Source organism: Callithrix jacchus, chromosome 16, assembly GCF_049354715.1.
Source record: "Callithrix jacchus isolate 240 chromosome 16, calJac240_pri, whole genome shotgun sequence".
Taxonomy (NCBI): Eukaryota; Metazoa; Chordata; class Mammalia; order Primates; family Cebidae; genus Callithrix; species Callithrix jacchus.
In genome coordinates, this window is record NC_133517.1 from 54,904,512 (window position 1) to 54,925,334 (window position 20,823).

Genomic DNA, 20,823 nt, shown 5'->3' on the forward strand with positions numbered 1-20,823 from the left:
TGTGACCCTGGCTCTTGGTGAGGAGACACCCTGAACTGGGCGGGGTGGCAGCCATGACAGGCATGGGGAGGTGGCAGGTCTCCAGGCTCACCTGCTCCTTTGCCCAGAGGGGCCTCTGACCTGTGGACCAGGCGCCCTCCTATGGCTCAGCTCCACCGCCTGCAACCCCCTTTCCTCAGGATGAGGAAGCCACACTGCCCCTTTTTCAGGGTGATAATTTTCATAAAGAGTCCAATTTTCCCCTGCAAGACCCAGATGGAGGCTGCATCTTCAGCAACAGGGCTCGCCGAAGCTCACTTCTATCATGAGGACTTTCATAAACCTCTCTCCCTAGTGCTCAAGATTAGGGGAGCAGGACAGAATTGGGGGCAGCTTCTTGCAGGGAGGAGCTCTGGCTTGGAGGCCTTGGAGGATTCTTGTGTGCTGGGGTGGGGAGGGGCATACTGGGGTCTCTAAGGCCCCTCGTAGATGCTGAATGCTCTGAGCTCCCCAGGCTCAGCCCTGCCCTGCTCTGCAGGACTGTGGGGCCAGGGTCTCCCTCTGGCAAGTGGTCCCAGGCCTTCTGCCCACCACACTGGCTGGAGGCCTCATCACAGTTTATTCCTAAAACCAGAGTCTGCTCCTCACTGGCCCTAAAGCCTCTACCTCCAGTGCCCCTCCCATGTCCCATTACCCCTTCAGCCTATGCAAAGGCTTTCTGTATGTGGTGGGGCCCCTGCCCCTCACAGAGGGTCACCGACGAAGGCCGCTGATGTAAGAGGAGGGCTGCATCCACCGCTTTCAAAGGACAGAAGTTGAAACGAAACGGCTTTATTGCAGCTCGACAATTAAGTAAATAAACAGCCTGTTTACGGAACTCAATCGACGTATTCCATTGAGTCGTCCTCTCCATCACGTCTGCAGGGGTCCTCGGTGTGCTGCTGGCTCCTCTTTCATTCGTATTCATGTTCTACGCCTGGAGTGATTCCTGGAGTCAGAACTAAGAGATGGGGGCAGCCCAGAGGAGGCTGGGCTGGGGTCTCTGCACTGCTGTTTTGGGACAGGCAGGTGTCCCCTTACTCTCAAGGCTTCCTTGGAAGCTGACTGCACACAGAGAGGCTGTGGGTTTCCCCAGCTGTGCTTGGGGACCCTCCATGGGGCACTCAGGCCAGCCCTGCAGGTGCCTGGGAGCTGGCGGGTGCTCAGAAAGGGGAGGGAGGCAGTGTGGGACGGGAGAGGACTGACGGAGGGGATGCTCCTGGCATGAGCCTCGCATTGCCATCAGTGCAGAGCAAGAAACCAGGAAAGGCCTGGGTGCCCCTGTGCTCACAGGGTGATGGGCAGATACCCCCTTATTTGTGACTGGAGAGGGAGCCCCTGGCTTTCTGAGCATGTGGGTGCATGTCCATTTCCACAAGGGGCTCCTTTTGCAGTCCCTGTGTGTGTGCTGCTCATGGGCTCGCGTGAGGGTGTGTACATGTGTCCATGCACTGTGTCAATGCATGTGTGCACACGTGTGTCCCAGGAGCTGGAGGGACAGAACCTCCTCTGCCCAGCCCGCCCTCCTGGCCAGGAGCCTGCAGCCACCTGCCTCAATCTTCCCCAGGAACCACCCAGGGCCATTTTCCTCCAGAGCCTAGAGGTGACATAGGCTCCTGCTCTGTGGAAAGGAAGCTTGAACCCTGGCGGCTCCTTTCTGTGTCCTGGTTGAGTAGTAAGAGCAAATCTCAGAAGCCCAGAGATTCTCCCTAGATGAGGCCCAGCCTGGGAAACACTTGTCCTTGATTTCTGCTTGGCCCAGGCCCTTCCACAGTGGGTGCTCTGTAGATACTCCCAGATGTGATGCCAACAGACCTGCCCTGGCTGCTTGCCACCTGCCTTGACCCGGCCCTGGGCCTGGCCCCCTGCTGTTATGCGGCTGCCATGCCATCCAGCCCCGGTCCACAGCCCTTGGTGCCTCCTTCCACAAGCGGCAACACCGAGCCCCTTCGGCCTTGTGCTGTGATCAAGGGCTTCCGGCGCTTTCTTACTGACTGACTTTTATTTGCTGACATTAAATGGTGCAGAGGGCTGGCAGGCCTGGCTTCCCGGTTCATAAATGGGATCAAAATGTCACTGTGATTTCTTTATTTCCTTATTTATTTTTTTATAATAGATTATTCAGGTTCTCTCTCTTTTTTTTTTTTTGGACGGGAGAATCACAAGGAATCAGGTGTTCAGAGGAATGTATTGAGTGGAGGTGAGGAACTAGGATGTTGAAAAGTAAAAAAAGGAGAGAAGGAGAGGAAGAAAGAGGAAGGAAAAGAGGGAGAGAGAACAGGAATATTGCGTCATTCTAAAAATGGGTATTAATAATGGCCGATCAATATTTTGTGTATTTAAAATGGAGAACTCTATAAATATTTATTGAGTTTACTTGTTCCGGATCTGAGTTGAAGTCCTGGATATCCTTATTAATTTTCTGTCTCGTTGAGTCTAAATCTCATTATGGGTCTTATGTATCTGGGTACCAAGATCTCTTATTGTTGCATTGATCCTTTTACCACTGTATCTTTAAAACCTTTAAGAAGGATGGCTGTGTCACCCAGATCTAGTTTGTAAACCTGCTCCAGCTGCTGTTGGTCTCTTGGGGCCCAGTGGCCCGTGCTGTCCTCCCCTTTCTCCTCGAGTGCTGGCCCTCCTTCCCCAGGGCCACCATGAGCACTGGGCTGAGCCAGGGTTGGAGCTGTAGACATAAATTTATAGGCCATTTCAGTATGGAAAACCAAGCAGTACTAAGTGGAAGGAGTGGACGGACATGTCCACTCACCCATCCCATCCAGCTCTCCATCCATCCAGCCAACCCCTGTCTGTCCATTTACCCATCCGCTTGTCTGTCCATCCACCGATCCACCTGTCCATCTGTCCACCCATCTGCCTGTCCATCTAGCATTCATTCCCCTGTCTGTCCATCCACCCATCTGCCTGTGCCTGTCCACCCACCCATCCACTTGCCCATCCATTCACCTATCTGCCTGTCCTCCATCCATCATCTGCCTGTCCATCCGTCCACCCATCTGCCTGTCCATCCATCTATCCATCTGCCTGTTTGTCTAGCACCCATCATCCTGTCCATCCATCCACCCATACCCCTGTCCACCCACCCACCCATTCGCCTTTTCATCTGGCACCCTGGCCCTCACTGATGGGCCTGCTGTGACTGCTCCCTCCTGGCTCTACTGGACAAGGTGTCTCCACTCCCCAGGAAGTGGGAGCCAGTCCCCTCCCTGGTGACCTTAGCACCACAGTTCACAATGTGCTCCTTGGCGGTCTCCCGCTGACCTCAGATTTGCCTTAGAGGCAGAGGACAGGAGCCCCGAGAGGGGGAGCAGGTTGGTGGGGCTGCAGGTCTGAATGACCCTTGGAGGAGGCCAGCTGAGATACCAGCTCCTCCCCGACTGTGCAGAGCTCTCTCCTGCTATCTGGATGTGGACTCTGCTCCTGGGGCCCAAGCTGTGCAGGGCTCCTGCACCCTTCTTCAGGGCGGCCTGTGACGGAGGGTCTTCTCTCCTCATTCCACGAGGCTGAGGCCTGGAGGAGCGGGTCCCACGTTCGCTCTCCTGGGCACCCACTGCGGAGGTGGGCAGTTCAGCCTCCTAACTCACACTCGGGGTCCACTCAGTGCCTCCCAAACAGCATGAGGGCCACAGCAAGACTGAGCCCCAGAAAGTCTCCGGGTGGAGAAAAGGCTGTGGGGCCTCGGGGTGGGTTCAGAGTCTTTCAGTCACAGAGCTGCTGCCCAGGGCCTCAGCCACATGGCCACTGAGGTCATGGCCACTGCGGGCCCTTCCTGTGAGGCATCTCACCTCCCCAGACAGAGCCTGGATGTTTCTGGAGTCAGCGTTCTCTCCCGGCACCCCTTGGTCCTCCCGACTCAGCAGGCCCACATGTTTCCAGGGCTGTCAGCCAAGGTGGGCTTTCTGGGCTCAACCTAACTCGGCTCCAGGAATTAGGCATCCTTGGCCCCCCGATCCCAGTGGGAAATGAGAGCCATGGGATGGCTGTGGCAGCATGGGCAGACACAGCTGGCTTCAGGGACACAGGGGTAGACGCTGGTGGTGGAGGCCTGGAGCGAATGGCTTCTCCAGGTTGGGGCTTGGCCAGCTGGGACACACAGTCTGTGGCTGTGCACTGAAAGCGGGGAAATGAGGGAGGAAAGTGGGGGAATGAGGGAGGATAGTGGGGGAATGAGGGAGGACAGTGGGGGAATGAGGGGGGACGTCGGGGGAATGAGGGGGGGAATGAGGGAGGACAGTGGGGGAATGAGGGAGGGGGAATGAGGGAGGACAGTGGGAGAATGAGGGAGGACAGCAGGGGAATGAGGGAGGACAGCGGGGGAATGAGGAAGCACAGTGAGTGAATGAGGGAGGGGAATGAGGAAGCACAGTGGGGGAATGAGGGGGAAGAGCGGGGGAATGAGGGAGGACAGCAGGGGAATGAGGGAGGACAGCAGGGGAATTAGGGAAGGGGAATGAGGGAGAACAGTGGGGGAATGAGGGAGGATAGTGGGGAAATGAGGGAGGACAGCGGGGGAGTGAGGGAGGACAGCGGGGGATGAGGAAGCACAGCAGGGGAATGAGGGAGGACAGCGGGGGAAAGAGGGAGGACAGCGGGGGATGAGGAAGCACAGCAGGGGAATGAGGGAGGACAGCAGGGGAATGAGGGAGGACAGCGGGGGATGAGGAAGCACAGCAGGGGAATGAGGGAGGCCAGTGGGAAAATGAGGGAGGACAGTGGGGGAATGAGGGAGGCCAGTGGGAAAATGAGGGAGGACAGTGGGGGAATGAGGGAGGCCAGTGGGAAAATGAGGGAGGACAGTGGGGGAATGAGGGAGGACAGTGGGAAAATGAGGGAGGACAGTGGGGAAATGAGGGAGGACAGTGGGAATCAACCCCAGGCGATGCGGAAACAAACCCCTGGAAAAGGGCGCGTCTGAGTCCGGTGGGAGCAACCGGGGTGGTCAGCCTTGCAGCCTGGCAGGGAGCTGCGCCAGCTTGACTGGGTGGAAGTGGTGCTTGCTCGTGTCTGCCAAAGGCTTTACTTCAGTTTGTTGGGATTCGTAACAGCTTTGCCAGGGGATGATGAGAGGGGTGGGTTCACTCTCAAAGCTGCAGGGGAGACAGGTGGGTGGAGCAGAAAACGGGGAGCGTCAATCACACTCTGGGGCAGAGGGGTCCTCTCCCAGGCCCTCTTCTTTGTTTCCTTAGTTTCCCACAGAAAAATACCTTCCACCAAGGCTTTGGAGGGGCTGCATGAGCCAGGCAGGAAGGCTCATGCCCATAGCCCCAGCCCTTTGGGAAGCTGGGGTGGGCAGATCACTTGAGCCCAGGAGGTCAAGACCAGCCTGGGCAACACAATGAGATTCCCTCTCTACAAAATAAATTTAAAAATTAGCCAAGCATGGCCACTCACACCTGTAGTCCCAGCTACGCCATAGGGAGGCTGAGGTGGGAGGATCACTTGGGCCCAGGAGGTCAAGGCTGTGAGCCTTGATGGCACCAGTGCACTGAAGTCTGGGCATCAGAGGGGGACTCTGTCTCAAAAACTGCCCCCCAAAATAAACAGCATCCAGGGCTCCTCACTGTCTCCCTCCAGCTCACAGCGACCACCCACCAGGGCGCATGGAGAAAGGGTGACATGGGGAGGCTCTCCCCCTCCTGTTGCCTCCTACACCTGGAAAGGGGCCCCCAAAGGTGCCCAGCCCAGGGCGTCCTCCCACCATTGCAGGCACATCAAGGGCTCCTTGCTGACGCACAGCCCCAAGCACAAAACTCTCCTTCCACTGACGAGGGCCCAGGTACCTGGGAGGTGAGTCAGCCCCGGGTGCCTGCGTCACGCCTTGCTAGCTGCTGCCACCTGCAGAGGAGCCTCCGTGGGAGGACAGGGAGGGAACAAGCCCAGCCCCTCCCTGGCTGGGGGAGTTGGGCTTGGCCTGGGCCTTGGTGAGCGGAGAATCTGGTGTGTGTGTGTGTGAGGGTACCCCACAGGCCTCAGACAGGAGCTGGGGCCCAGAGCCAGGAGAGTGATGACGAGGCTTTGAGGCTTTGCTCTGGGCTGGGTACTGGGCTGCGGGTCCCCAGTCCTCCTGCAGCTTCCTTCCCCTCCACACTGCCCCTCCCTAACTGGCTGGGTCTAGCCTCTGGAGCACAGGTAGCCCCAGCACCTCCTCCCCATCAGTGCTCCCCACCACCCTGCAGGGGGCAGGTAGTTACCCCAGGAACAGAGAGGGATAGGGCCTTGCCCAAGGTCACACAGCACCCACTTCTAGGATGCAGAGTCTCTGCTGGGGACAATCAGACTCCTGGTAAGGCATGGTGGCTTAACCTGTAATCCCAGCACTTTGGGAGGCCAAGGCAGGTGGATCACTTGAGGTCAGGAGTTCTAGACCAGCCTGGTCAACATGGTGAAACTCCGTCTCTACTAAAAATACAAAAATTAGCCGGGTGTGGTAGTGGGCACCTGTAATCCCAGCTACTTGGAGGCTGAGGCAGAAGAATCTCTTGAACCTGGGAGCTGGAGGTTGCAGTGAGCTGAGATCACGCCACTGCACTCTATCCTGGGTGACAGAGTGAGACTCCATTTCAAAAAAAAAAAAAAAGTCCGACTCTCCTGCCCGAGGTGGAGGATCAGAGTCCTGTCCTGTCCCAGCTGCCTGGTGAGGAGACTGAGGATGATGCCTTCGGTTGGTCCTGGCCTCCAGACACATGGTTCCCATGCCCACTGGAGCCTAGGGCAGAGCTGTCTCCCTGCCCACTCTCCTCTGGCCTGCGAGGTGAGAGGGGCATTGGGAGGGTGTCTTGGTTCTTTTGTGCCTTAATGACAAATTCTTCAGGCTGGGTAATTTCTAAAGAGCAGAGATTTACTTCTCAAAGCTCTGGAGGCAGGAGGTCCAAGGTCTAGGCACCAGGTCTGGTCTGGGGAGGGGCTTCCTGCTGCATCTTCCCATGGCAGAAGGCGGAGGGCAAGGCGGGAGTGCTGTGTGCAGCCTCGTAAGGGCCTTGGTCCCTTAGGAGAGCAGCATCAGGGCCTTGTCGCCTCTCAGTCCTTCATGGTGGTAGCACCTGGGTTTTGGAGGGGGCACATTTGCCCCACAGCAGAGGTGGACAGGGCAAGGCCCGGTGTTGAGCCATGGGTGTTTGCAGGAGACTCGGGACGCTCCTGGGACCCCTGGCTTCACTCTGTTGATGCTGTGGCGGTGTGTCCCCTTCTCTGGCCCTTTGGCGGAGGGGTTTCTGGGCAGTACCCTGGCCTTCAAATCTGGCTGGTGCCTACCCTGCCTGAGAAATTTCATGCTCCTGAAGTCGCCACCTGGCACAGTAGAATGGAGCACAGAGTCCAGCCACAGGACTCCAACTCTGGACACCCTCACGGAGTGGCCTCAGCCTGGCCTGCCCTCCCTGGCCAAAGAGCAGGCTGAAGCCCCAGTGCCTGGGAGGAGCCTGCCTGGTGCTGCTCAGCTCTCTGACAGAATCAGTGGGTGCAAATGCCCATCACGTCAGTCTCTCCTGGGACTGCCGGGGGCTGCCAGGAACTGGGCCCAGGGATGCCAGCCTCTGCACACACTCCCTCCCTGGCAGCCTGGCTGTCCCCTTCTGGGCCCTCTGCCCTGGTCACACTGCTCAGCACCCCGAGCCCCTGTGTCCACGGCAGAGCTGGGGTCCCCCCTGGGGGAGTAGCTGTGGCCCGGACTGCACAGACTGGGAGAAAGCAGGGTAGGGGATGTGTCTGTGGGCAGTAGCTGACCTTCTAGCTGTGGGCCAGCTCTGGGCAGCCAGTGGGCTGGGGGGAGGCAGAGGCCAGAGGGTGGGGGGCCTTGGTGGCTTTCGGTGTCCGAGTTCACTGGCTGCCCCCCAAGTTTACTGGAGGCAGAGGCCAGAAAGCCAAGTGGGGCTGTTGCCTCCCCGGTGACAACCCCTCCCAGGACATCCCCCGAGCTGGAGGCAGGGGCTGTGCTGCAGGGTGTGGACCCTGCAATTGGTGGGTGGCGCAGACCCCCTTCCGCACAGACCCAGGCTTGCTATGTTCTCTCAGGGAGCAAACAGTGCCCTCTGCCGGACTCTTCAGGGATTGCAGGTGCCCTTGGCCCATGGAGCAGGTTCCTCCCGGATCAGCCCAGACACAGGGCAGCCAGGGGGCCCGGCCAGCGTGGGTCTGGGCAGTGAAGGTGTGTGGGAGCCACAGGCTCTGTATGGGCTGTGGGATGGCAGTGGAGCCAGGGCCAGAGGATCCTCGAGGATCTCCATAGGCTGGGTGCATTGGCCCTGCAGGAAGGCGAGACGCGAATGTCAGCGGAAAGTGGGGCATGGAGGAAGCAAGGAAGCCCCTGGCAGGGGCAGGGGTGGGGCCTGGTACCCCTGAAGCAAGGGGCCAGCAGGGCTGAAGGAGCCGCATTTCCTTGGAGCTGCATTTCCAAAGGCCCCATTCTCACTGGGGGCAGGGGCCTGGGTCCAGCTCCTGGGGAGGTGGGTTGTTGGGAAGAGCCGAGGGAATGCAGGGAAGGGCAGGCGTTAGAGGTTGAGCCACAGGACAGACTGGGTGGACAGGAGCCCAGGGCCAGGCAGGGGCTCCCTGAGGCCTCCTGGGGGACGGGGAGAAGGGCCTTGCAGCCGGCTTTCTTCCTCTTCGCCTTCTGTCCTTGTTCCCAGGGTCAGCTCAGAAAAGCTCACCTCTCCTCCCATACCTGCAATGACCCCCTTCTGCTGTCCCTCCCATGGCCAGCCCAGGTCCCTGTCATTGCTCAGAACATGCCCTGCCCACTCTGCTCTGGCCTGCGCAGTGCCAGGGGCATTGGGAGGATGTCTTGGTCTGTTTGTGCCTAATGACAAATCCTGGGGCTGGGTAATTGTTTTTTTCTTATAACAAAGGTATTTATTTATTTATTTTTTTTTTTGAGACAGAGTTTCGCCCTTGTTACCCAGGCTGGAGTGCAATGGCGCAATCTTGGCTCACTGCAACCTCCGCCTCCTGGGTTCAGGCAATTCTCCTGCCTCAGCCTCCTGAGTAGCTGGGATTACAGGCGCGCACCACCATGCCTAGCTAATTTTTTGTATTTTTAGTAGAGACGGGGTTTCACCATGTTGACCAGGATGGTCTCGATCTCTTGACCTCGTGATCCACCCGCCTCGGCCTCCCAAAGTGCTGGGATTATAGGCGTGAGCCACCACACCTGGCCCATAACAAAGGTATTTCTAAGTTACTGGTCTGAGCACATCAGGGAAGGTATCTTAGCTCACTAGAAATCAGATTAAGAACAGAGGTATGAAAGCAAGAAGAGAGGAATCTTCCCAGCTCCCTCTGGCTCCCCCCTCCCAGGGAGACCTCAGTGCCCGAGCGCTGACCCGGCTGTGTCTACGGGAAGGTGTTGTTGCTTCCTGGGCTTCTGCCAGGCTGATTCCTCTGGGTGGCTGGAGTGCCTGGCACAGGGTAGGCACTGTGCTTCTTACATGCTGGTCCAAGTGAGTGAAGGTCATGGCCACAGGGACGGACGCCGGGAGGGCGCACCCGAGGGCCTGCAGCAAGTGTGGAATGTGGACATGTATGAGCCAACAGAGGCCCAAAGGCGGAGCTCCAGCCTAATATGGATGCTTCTTTCTGGCAGCCAGGACAGGAGGACCACACCTGGCCCTGGCCCCGACTCTACTCCAACCCCAGGCACACACTGAGCCCTGGCCCCTGTGGACCATGTGGAGGGTGAGACCAGGGGATGGGTGTCCGCAGGTGTGTGCTTTGTTCCTAACCCAGAGAAGTCAAGAGCCGTCTTCCTGCCTCCTCCCCCACGGTGACTCACTGCCGTCCCTGGCCACACTCCCCTCCTCTCGCCCCCACCACAGCTCCACACTGACAGAGAGTGTAGGTCCTCTGGGTGGCAAGCAGCAGTCCTGGGGGTGGACAGGGGAGCTGACTCATTGTAGTGGAGGAGAGGTGTCACAGCTGAAGTCCCCCAAGTTTGGAACCCCAGCCCGTCCAGGTGGCTGCTGGGAGAGCACCCAGGGCTACACCTTTCCAGCAGTGGGGAGGGCCCCTGGTTGCCAGAACAATGGGGTTATATTCCTGGAGGCCAGGCCCCCACCCTTTATTCCAGGCTCCATCCTCAGAGGCCATGGGCTCCTGGGCTTTGTTCTCTCTCAGTCGCCAGCTGGGGCCTCTTTACTGCAAGGATCAGGAGGCTGTCCTAAGACATGGCAAAAGGGACTGGCAGGGTGTTGGGAGGTCCCAGGGTGGGGTGGCCCCAGAATGCCCTGTTAGCGGTGGCCCTCAGGGGAAGCAAACTTCTGCCTGGCCCTGTACCCATTCAGACAGCCCCTGCCTCAAGGGGCCCTGTGGAGACACTGAATGAGCCCAGGGACTGAAACCTTGTAGAGAAGAGGCATAGATTTTCCTTCCCCCAGGGGTTACTGGAGCTAGGCCAAGGTCATGGTGTTGGAGGGGGCGGGGCCATGATGCTGGAGGGGGCGGAGCTATGGTGCTGGCGCCCACCCCCAACCACAGCAGCAGTAGCCTCCTCCTTCCAGCGCCCTCTAGGATGCTGTCACCCCACTCCAGCACCATGGTACTACCTCCTCGAGCATCATGATTCTGCTGCACCAGCACCACGGCCTCGCCTCCAGGACCATGGCCCCTGACAGTGGCCACTGCCTCACTGGCTGTGAGTGTGGGCGGGGCCTCCGTTGTCACCCTGGGAGAAGAAGGACTCTGGGTTTCACGGGATGGCAAGGGGTGGGGGTGGCCAGACCGGCAGAGTGTGGAGGAGCGCCCTGTGCCCCCACGGTACCACATCCCTGCGTGCCCCCGACGAGCCTCTGAGGAGAGACCCCATCCTCCCCATTTTCTGTGAGGAGCCTTAGTGAGCAAGGGGCAGAGGCTGCCCTGACCCCAGTATAAGATGGCTGCCATCTCCCCGGCCTCCCTGCGCTCCCCTTTCGCTAGCGGTTCCCCGGGGCATTTGTCCCAGGGCCACCGGGGGGCAGGGATCCGGCCCTCAGACTGACCAGAAACACCTGGCGGGGCGGGCCCCAGCCACCTGCCCCTTGCTCACACAGGGCGGGGCGCAGGCTCCAGCGCCCCCGAGGCCCTGGGCGAGCCCTGTCCGAGGTGCTGAAGGAGAGGCACAGACCTCTTGGCTGCTTTGCTGCTCACTAATGCTCCAGCAAGGGCCAGGGTCAGAAACTACTTGGGTCTGAGAGCTGTTCCTGGGCCCCGCTGGGGAGCTGGCGTGTGTGTGCGTGCGTGTGTGTCTGTGTGTGTGTGTGTGTCCCAGCCGACAACCAGTGAGGAACTGAGGCCTCTGCCAGACGCTGTGTGAATAAGATTAGAAGCAGACGCCTCCTCAGTGGAACCCTCAGATGACCCAGCCCAGCTGGCACCTCCACTGTAGCTCAGAGCCATCCTGAGCTGAGCCCCTCCCGAGTTCCTGACCTCATCACACTCGGAGAAGAGGGACAGAAACCAAGAGAGAGTACAAACGGTTCCTGCTGTCTGGCGCTCCTTGATTCTGGAAAATTTGTTGCACTGACTGGCACAGGGTCCGAAAGCCACCCTCCACCTCCAGGGGAACTGGCTCAGTGGTTTCATGACCCAGGGCCCCCAGTGAGCCCAGCTGAAGCTGGCTTCTGATGGAGAACAAAGCCTTGCTCAGCTCTTCCCTTCCTAGTCCTGCTTCTCCTGAGAGACCCCCTCAATAAAGCTCTTGGACAAAAGGCCTTATGGTAGGCTCCCCTTCCAGGGAGTCTGAGAGACCGTGGCTGTTCTCGGCAGGGTTGACCATCGCTCCACAGGATCCTGAGTCATGAGAGTGGTCCCCCTCCAGGGTCTGCCTCTGAAATGGTGCTAGACGTGATTCCTCATGAGTCTCTCATGTTTCTGCACGTGCCAAGTTTGTTCTGCTCAGGGATGGACCCAGCACTCCCCTCGCAGGAATGGAAGTGGGGTTGCAGGGTGGGGCACGTGGCATCCAGCCAGGTCCTGAGCAGAATAAACCTGGCCAACAGGATTGAGACCGAGGCCCTGCACCTTGTTCTGCCAGAGCCAGAGGTTGGCTTTCCTTGGGAGGAGGCTGAGAGAGTGAGTGTGGGGAAAGGTGGAGGAGGGGACTTGCCTCCCAAGTTGGGATTGAAGCTGAAATCAAGGCCCCGGGTCCCTGCTCTCACCAAGCTGGGAGCACCGATGCCAGCAGAGAGTGGGAATCCTGGGTACTACAGCCACTGGAAGGAGGCTAGAGTTGATGGGGCTCCTTTGGGGCACCCACCTGGACCCCAGTCTTCTTCTCTGTGAGGTGGCTTCAGGTCCCTGCCCAACTCCCCCCTCCCTGGTGTCCCGGTTCTCAGGGTGTTTGCTCTTCCCTGGGGCTGAGCCATTCCTGGACCCCTGCAGTTCTCAGCACTTCCTACCTCCGGCAAAGGCCTCCTGCGAACAAACCAGGAACTCCTCAATGTCAGGGTGTGATGAGTCACCTGTGTCACCAAAGGAAGTCTTCAATAAAGTATTGTTGAACAAAAAAAGGTGAATCAACATGAGGGCTCCTCACTAAGTAAGCTAGGAGTGAGCAAGGAATCTGACCCACTAGCTGAGGGTGTGGCAGGGGAACCTTACTCCCTGGGACCTCACACCTTAGAGTCGTCTCTTCTCTGATCCCAGGGTTGTATCCTTCTGGAGCCTCCTAACCCTTTCCTGACAGAGAGGAAAGGGACAGAGTCTACTAGGCTCATGCATCTGCCCACTGCCCCATCACCTCCTCATCCACTCCTCAGGAGCCACTCAGGTTTTGTCCTGAGACCCTAGCAGCACCAATGAGCTCTCCTTCTGGGCTCTGGAGTCCCTGGTGCACACTTCTAGAGTCCACGGAGGGCTGTGCCCCAGAGGTCTGAACATGTCAGATTCTAGGACTACAGTTTGGGCTCATCCATCCTTGGGCCTTAGGAGGGTGGATGAGTGGGTGAAGCAGAGGCTGGGTGGGGGGGATGGATTGCTAGATGGAGAGTGGAAGGTTAGGGATAGATAAGACTGGTAGATGGGAGAATGATAACACTGGTCATAGCATTAAGTTATCCAGATGATGAGTATGGCCACAGTGGGAGGTTGGGCATGGAGAGTATTGGTGATGAAAGTGATGAGGCTCATCATTGCATCATAATGGGTTGATGGTGGTGACAAAGATAAAAGTGATGGCAATGAGGATTATGTTAATGAAGGTGATGATGGGAAAGATGACCCTGCCAGCAAGGACGATGACAATCATGAGGATCGTGTTGAGGTGCAGTGGTATTAATGGTAGTGATGACAGTGACAGTGGTGTTTTAATGAAGGTCATGAGAGTGACAGTGGTAGGAATGGTGATAATCACGATAGTGTTGTTGAACTGATGACGACGATGGTGATGATAATTGTGAAGGTGCTGCTGCTGCTGCTGCTAATAATGGCGTTGATGTCACTATCGATGATAGTGACAGTGGCGATGGTGATGACGATGGTGATAGTGATGATGATGGTGGTGATGAGGCGATGATGGTGGTGGTGCTGATGACGGTGATGGTGACTACAGTAATGCTGAGGTTTGTGATGGTGAAGACAAAGATTACATTATTATCCATCATAGTGTTGATGACGATGGTGGTGATGATGATGGTGATGGTGATGATGATAGTGATGATGATGATGGTGATAGGGATGATGGTGAAGATAATGATGGTGATGATGGTGAAGATGATGATGATGGTGATGGTGGTGAGGGTGTTAGGGATGATGGTGATGATAGTGATGGTGATGGTGATGATGGTAATAATGATGGTGATGTGGTGATGGTGATAGGGATGATGGTGAAGATGATGATGGTGATGATGATAGTGATAATGGTAAAGATAATGATGGTAATGGTGATGGTGGTGATGATGATAGTGATGGTGATGATGGTAATAATGATGGTGATGGTGGTGAGGGTGATAGTGATGATGGTGATGATGGTGATGGTAATGGTGATGATGATGAAGGTGATGATAATGATGGTGATGATGGTGATATCACCGCCAGTGGTAATGATAGTAATAATGATGATGGTGATGATAATGCTGATATGATGGTGATGATTATGATGGCAAAAACAATGATACTATCCATCATAGTGATGATGATCATGGTGAGATGACAGTGATAATGGTGAAGATAATGATAGTAATGGTGATGATGATAATGATGGTGATGGTGGTGATGGTGATAGGGTGATGGTGAAGATGATGATGGTAATGGTCATGATGGTGATGATAATGATGGTAATGGTGATGATGATAGTGATGGTGATGGTGGTGAGGGTGATAGGGATGATGGTGAAGATAATGGTGATGATGATGGTGATGGTGATAGTGATAATGGTGAAGATGATGATGGTAATGGTGATGATGATGATGATGATAGTGATGGTGATGGTGGTGAGGGTGATAGTGATAGTGAAGATGATGGTGATGATGGTGATGGTGATGATAACAATAATGATGGTGATGGTGATAGTGATGATGGTGATGATGATAATGGTAATGGTGATGATGAAGGTGATGATAATGATGGTGATGATGGTGATACCACTGTCAGTGGTAATGATAGTAATAATGATGATGGTGATAATGCTGATATGATGGTGATGATTATGATGGTGAAAACAACGATACTATCCATCATATTGATGATGAAGATGGTGATGGTGATATCACTATCAGTAATGATAGCAATGATTATGATAATGGTAACGCTGATGCTCATGTGACGATAATAGTTAGGATGGTGAAGAAAATGGTGATATCATTATCTGGGATAGTGATGATGATGGTGAGAGTAATGACAGTAATAACCATCATGGTGATGTCAAAATTGATAGGTTGGGGGTGGTGATGAGGGTATTTGCGTCAGTGTTGGAACTGGTGGTGGTGACAGTTAGTTTTGGTGGAGGCAATGAGGGTGTTGGCCAGGTGGGTATCATGGGTAGTAATGATGGTGATGACAGTTGACTGTCAGGCTCTGAGGCCACAAGTGGACTGAGAACTCTTCCAAAAACTGGCTTAGCTGACTGTCCACAGATGTAGACCATGCCTTCTTCAAGCCCCTATCCCTGCTGTAGCTTGGCAGTGGACATTCCCTTCACTTTCTGAAAGGCTGCCCTCCATGGAGACTGTGGAACGGCCTCAGGCCCCTCCCTGTGAACCCAGAAAGAGAAACCAGGGCTGAGGGCGAGTATGACTCCTTGTCGAGGCAGTTTTCATCTCTTCAGTCACTTGCAGACATTTGTGGGAGAGAGAGTGTTGTCCTCTCCAGAGCCAGGATGGAGTGGAGGTGACAACCCCATTCCTGGATGTTCCACTTGTCCTCAGATTTTACGCTGGGCAGGTGACATGGCTTAGTATTCCCAGTGTCCATTGAAGAGACCTGAGGCCAGAGAGGGAGAGTGATGAGGCTGAGCTCAAAGCTGAATTCCTGCTCCTCAGACTTCCCTTCCCCAGGGACCTCCCTGGGGCAAGCCCACCTTGTGTGGCAGGCTCTTCCCTGATTGAGGAGTCACACTCCTGGATTCTGTGCTCATTTCCGCCCCCTCCTCTGGGGGCCCCTCTCTGCCTCAGCAGGCTCACCTGTAAAGGGGAGGGGGTCTGATACCTGTACAGTGCTTCTGCACCATGCCTTTTCTTGACTGGTCCAGCCAAACATGAAGAAAGGAGGGTTGAGAGGAGGAGAAGGAGAAGGAGCCAGAAAAAAAGTCTAATGAGTCATGGTTCAGCTGGGAAGCAGCTTGGGCTTCCAAGCAGTCACAGAGAACAAGATTCTGTGGCAGTCTCCGGCAGGATGGGATCTGCCCCTCCCATTGATGAATAAAGCCCTGCGGTAATGTCACTTGGCACCGTCCATAAGCATGCCACTCTGCTGACTAATTCTTTTTAATTAGAAGCAAGAAGGGCAAAAAAGCATTGTCCTTGGGAGGCTTCACAAGTGTGGGTTTCACTAGGCTGCCCTCCCCTGCTGCTGGACTCCTGGGTTCCCTCACCATCCTGGAAGTAGAGCTCAGCCAGGGCTAAGTCTCAGATTCAGGCTGGATGGTTCTGGGCCCCCTACTTGGCAAGAGGCTCAGCAAAGCAGCTGCTGTTCTCGCCCCTGGTGAGGTAGATGGGTAGGCCACCTACACCTGCCCCCCAGCATGCTCCCTGAGTATCTCCCGTGGGGGCTGGGCCAGGCACTGGTCATCCAGGCATGAGCAGGGTGTGTTCTCTGCCCTTAAGGTGCTCCCGGGCTGGTGGCACCATGAGCATTCAGGGATGTTCCAGGTCTGTGGGAACCCAGGGTAGGAAACGTGTCTCGGAGTCAGAGGGCATCCCCTATGCAGGAACTTAGAGTTGGCCCTTGATGGACAGAGGAGGTGCCTCAGGAACAGGCATAGTCTTCAGCTGCCTTGAAGTGTTCCTCCTCGCCCCCATAACCTCCTGCCAGTCTGCCTGTGCCCAGAGGCTGTCTTGGGCTGGCGGAGGCTTGATGGCTGTGGAGTTTTCTCAATAGGAGACCCAGCCCAGGGCCACTGCAAACCCACACCCAGTGATAATTGTGGTAATAACAGCTGAACAGTGACGTGGAGCAAGCACTTTGTGTGCCAGGCTCTGCCCAACCTAAGCCTTGCCACCCGCCTGCCAGGTGGGCACTGTCGCCACTGTGATGATTACTACAACACAGGCAGGTTCTCGATTGTTGCTCAGCAATTACAGTCGGATGTCAGAACACAAAATGGGTATTTCAGCAAATGCTTTGGAATTCACCAGACCCCTCAGCTCTGGTAGCCACAGAAAGCGAAACTTCTCTTAAGTGACAGCTTGTTTGAAGAAACAGGGGCTGGAAGCAAGGCTCCTCTAAGGCCAAGCTTGAAAAGCCTTCAATGTGGCCGTGTCCTCCACATCCAGCTCTGGGTGCAGGAGCTGCTCATCAGCTGGGGTTTCATCTGATCTTTGAAACAAGGTGGAATCTTCCAGAGATTTGGCGACAGAACATCGTCATTCTGATCACTGGCTCAGCCACACTGTCCCATGAGTCACGTACTCCTGGGAGACCTGACACATGGCTGGGTGAAGAGATGGGGTGCAGGGACTCACAGCCTAACCCGCTGCCTCTGGGGGGCCAGGCAGTCCATCTGTGATTTTCAGGGATGCCTTATTACATGGAACAAGGTCTGAATTGGGATAGCCTGTTCTTCCTGTGCCTTAGGAAAAGTGGATTGAAAAACATGCCCACAGACCCATAGCCAGTAACAACTAGGACTGAAATCTGAACCTGAGACGGTCTCCCTTACCCTTCATCAGCAAAATCCATTGTCACAAGAAAGCAGCCTGGAAATGGGGTGCTCATGTAATAAAGGTGGTGGCAGTAGGAAGTGGCAAGCACTGTGGTGTGGTGACTGAGATGATGATGGAAACAACAATGGGTAGTGCTGACAGTGGGGGATCATGGTTATGGGGTGCTGACAGTGGGAGGTCATGGTTATGGGGTGGTAGTGGGAGGTCATGGTTATGGGGTGCTGACAGTGGGAGGTCATGGTTATGGGGTGGTAGTGGGAGGTCATGGTTATGGGGTGGTAGTGGGAGGTCATGGTTATGGGGTGCTGACAGTGGGAGGTCATGGTTATGGGGTGCTGACAGTGGTAGGTCATGGTTATGGGGTGCTGACAGTGGGAGGTCATGGTTATGGGGTGCTGACAGTGGGAGGTCATGGTTATGGGGTGGCAGTGGGGGATCATGGTTATGGGGTGCTGACAGTGGGAGGTCATGGCTATGGGGTGGTAGTGGGAGGTCATGGTTATGGGGTGGTAGTTGTGGGTCACGGTTATGGGGTGGTAGTGGGAGGTCATGGTTATGGGGTTGTAGTGGGGGGTCATGGTTATTGGTGGTAGTGGGGGGTCATGGTTATGGGGTTGTAGTTGGGGGGTCATGGTTATGGGGTGCTGACAGTGGGAGATCATGGTTATGGGGTGCTTACAGTGGGAGATCATGGTTATGGGGTGGTAGTGGGGGGTCATGGTTATGGGGTGCTGACAGTGGGAGGTCATGGTTATGGGGTGCTGACAGTGGGAGGTCATGGTTATGGGGTGCTGACAGTGGGAGGTCATGGTTATGGGGTGGTAGTGGGAGGTCATGGTTATGGGGTGCTGACAGTGGGAGGTCATGGTTATGGGGTGGTAGTGGGGGGTCATGGTTATGGGGTGGTAGTGGGGGGTCATGGTTATGGGGTGCTGACAGTGGGAGGTCATGGTTATGGGGTGCTGACAGTGGGAGCTCATGGTTATGGGGTGCTGACAGTGGGAGGTCATGGTTATGGGGTGCTGACAGTGGGAGGTCATGGTTATGGGGTGCTGACAGTGGGGGATCATGGTTATGGGGTGCTGAGAGTGGGAGGTCATGGTTATGGGGTGGTAGTGGGGGTCATGGTTATGGGCTGCTGACAGTGGGAGGTCATGGTTATGGGGTGGCAGTGGGGGATCATGGTTATGGGGTGCTGACAGTGGGAGGTCATGGTTATGGGGTGGTAATGGGAGGTCATGGTTATGGGGTTGTAGTGGGGGGTCATGGTTATGGGGTGGTAGTTGGGGGTCATGGTTATGGGGTGGTAGTGGGAGGTCATGGTTATGGGGTTGTAGTGGGGGGTCATGGTTATCGGTGGTAGTGGGGGGTCATGGTTATGGGGTTGTAGTTGGGAGATCATGGTTATGGGGTGCTGACAGTGGGAGATCATGGTTATGGGGTGCTGACAGTGGGAGGTCATGGTTATGGGGTGCTGACAGTTGGAGGTCATGTTTATGGGGTGGTAGTGGGGGGTCATGGTTATGAGGTGCTGACAGTGGGAGGTCATGGTTATGGGGTGGTAGTGAGAAGTCATGGTTATGGGGTTGTAGTGGGGGGTCACGGTTATGGGTGCTGACAGTGGGAGGTCATGGTTATGGGGTAGTAGTGGGGGGTCATGGTTATGGGGTGCTGACAGTGGGCGGTCATGGTTATGGGGTGCTGACAGTGAGAGGTCATGGTTATGGGGTGGTAGTGGGAGGTCATGGTTATGGGGTTGTAGTGGGGGGTCATGGTTATGGGGTGGTAGTTGGGGGTCATGGTTATGGGGTGGTAGTGGGAGGTCATGGTTATGGGGTTGTAGTGGGGGGTCATGGTTATCGGTGGTAGTGGGGGGTCATGGTTATGGGTTGTAGTTGGGGGTTCATGGTTATGGGGTGCTGACAGTGGGAGGTCATGGTTATGGGGTGCTGACAGTGGGAGATCATGGTTATGGGGTGGTAGTGGGGGGTCATGGTTATGGGGTGCTGACAGTGGGAGGTCATGGTTATGGGGTGGTAGTGGGAGGTCATGGTTATGGGGTTTTAGTGGGGGGTCATGGTTATGGGTGCTGACAGTGGGAGGTCATGGTTATGGGGTGGTAGTGGGGGGTCACGGTTATGGGGTGCTGACAGTGCGAGGTCATGGTTATGGGGTGGTAGTGGGGGGTCATGGTTATGGGGTGCTGACAGTGGGAGGTCATGGTTATGGGGTGGTAGTGGGAGGTCATGGTTATGGGGTGCTGACAGTGGGAGGTCATAGTTATGGGGTGGTAGTGGGAGGTCATGGTTATGGGGTGCTGACAGTGGGAGGTCATGGTTATGGGGTGGTAGTGGGAGGTCATGGTTATGGGGTGGTAGTGGGGGGTCATGGTTATGGGTGCTGACAGTGGGAGGTCATGGTTATGGGGTGGTAGTGGGGGGTCATCGTTATGGGGTGCTGACAGTGGGGGGTCACAGTTATGGGTTGATGGCAATGGAGACAATGGTGATGGCCATCGGTGGTGCTGGTAATGACAGTTGCATTGATGGATAGTTGAAGTGGTGGTTTTGATGGCAGTGGTAGGACTGCTTGGGGTAACGGTAGAGAAAATGAGGTTGGCAGAGGTGGGGATGACAGCAGTAAGCCAACAGGTGAGATGGTGGGCATGGTGGGATGTAAATTCCTGGTTGGACGTGTTGGTGATGAATATGAAGGTAGAGTGGTGGTCACAGTTTGGTGTCGTGTGGAGAGTGTAGTTATGATGGCTGTTGGGGAAGGGGCTGTGGTGGGGTGATGGTGATGGGAGGCCATGGTGATGATGGCAGTTGGATTGGTGGGGATGGTGCTGATGATAATGGTGGTGGCAATCATGATGGTAGTGGTGGTGCCAGGAGGTCATATTGGTGGTGGCAATCATGGTGGTAGTGGCAGTGCCAGGAGGCCATGTTGGTGGTGGCGATCATGGTCGTAGTGGCAGTGCCAGGAGGCCATGTTGGTGGTGGCAGTAGAGATGATGATGGTGGTGGAAGAGATGGTGGTTTTGAGGTGGTCATGCAGATGATGACTGGCAGTGGGGTGGGAGGAAGTGGTTGTGATAATAATTATGGCAACTCACCAATGGGATATTCAGCATTCAGGTCAGACCTTGAGCCACTCGTGGGAGTGGGCACCCCTCTGGGTGAGAATGGCATCTGGGGTCTGGCCCACCCTTCCACAGCTCCCGGAGCAGCTCCTGCTTACGAAAATTGGGCAACTGTGCATGCCTCAGTGGCTGTGGGCACACCTTAGCTTTCCACATTTGGCTAGGGTGGGCTTCCAGGGTCCTGAGGCTGGGCTGGGGGCCCTGGGGCCTCTGTGTCCCCATCCTGTGTTTTAGAGGATAGGCACTGCCTGGGCACTGAGAACCCCCTTGTCTGCCCCCCAGTTGCCCATCTCACCTCCTTCTCTCTGTTGGTCTCTGTCCTGCATATGGAAAACCGGACTTCCCAGGGCCCAGCTC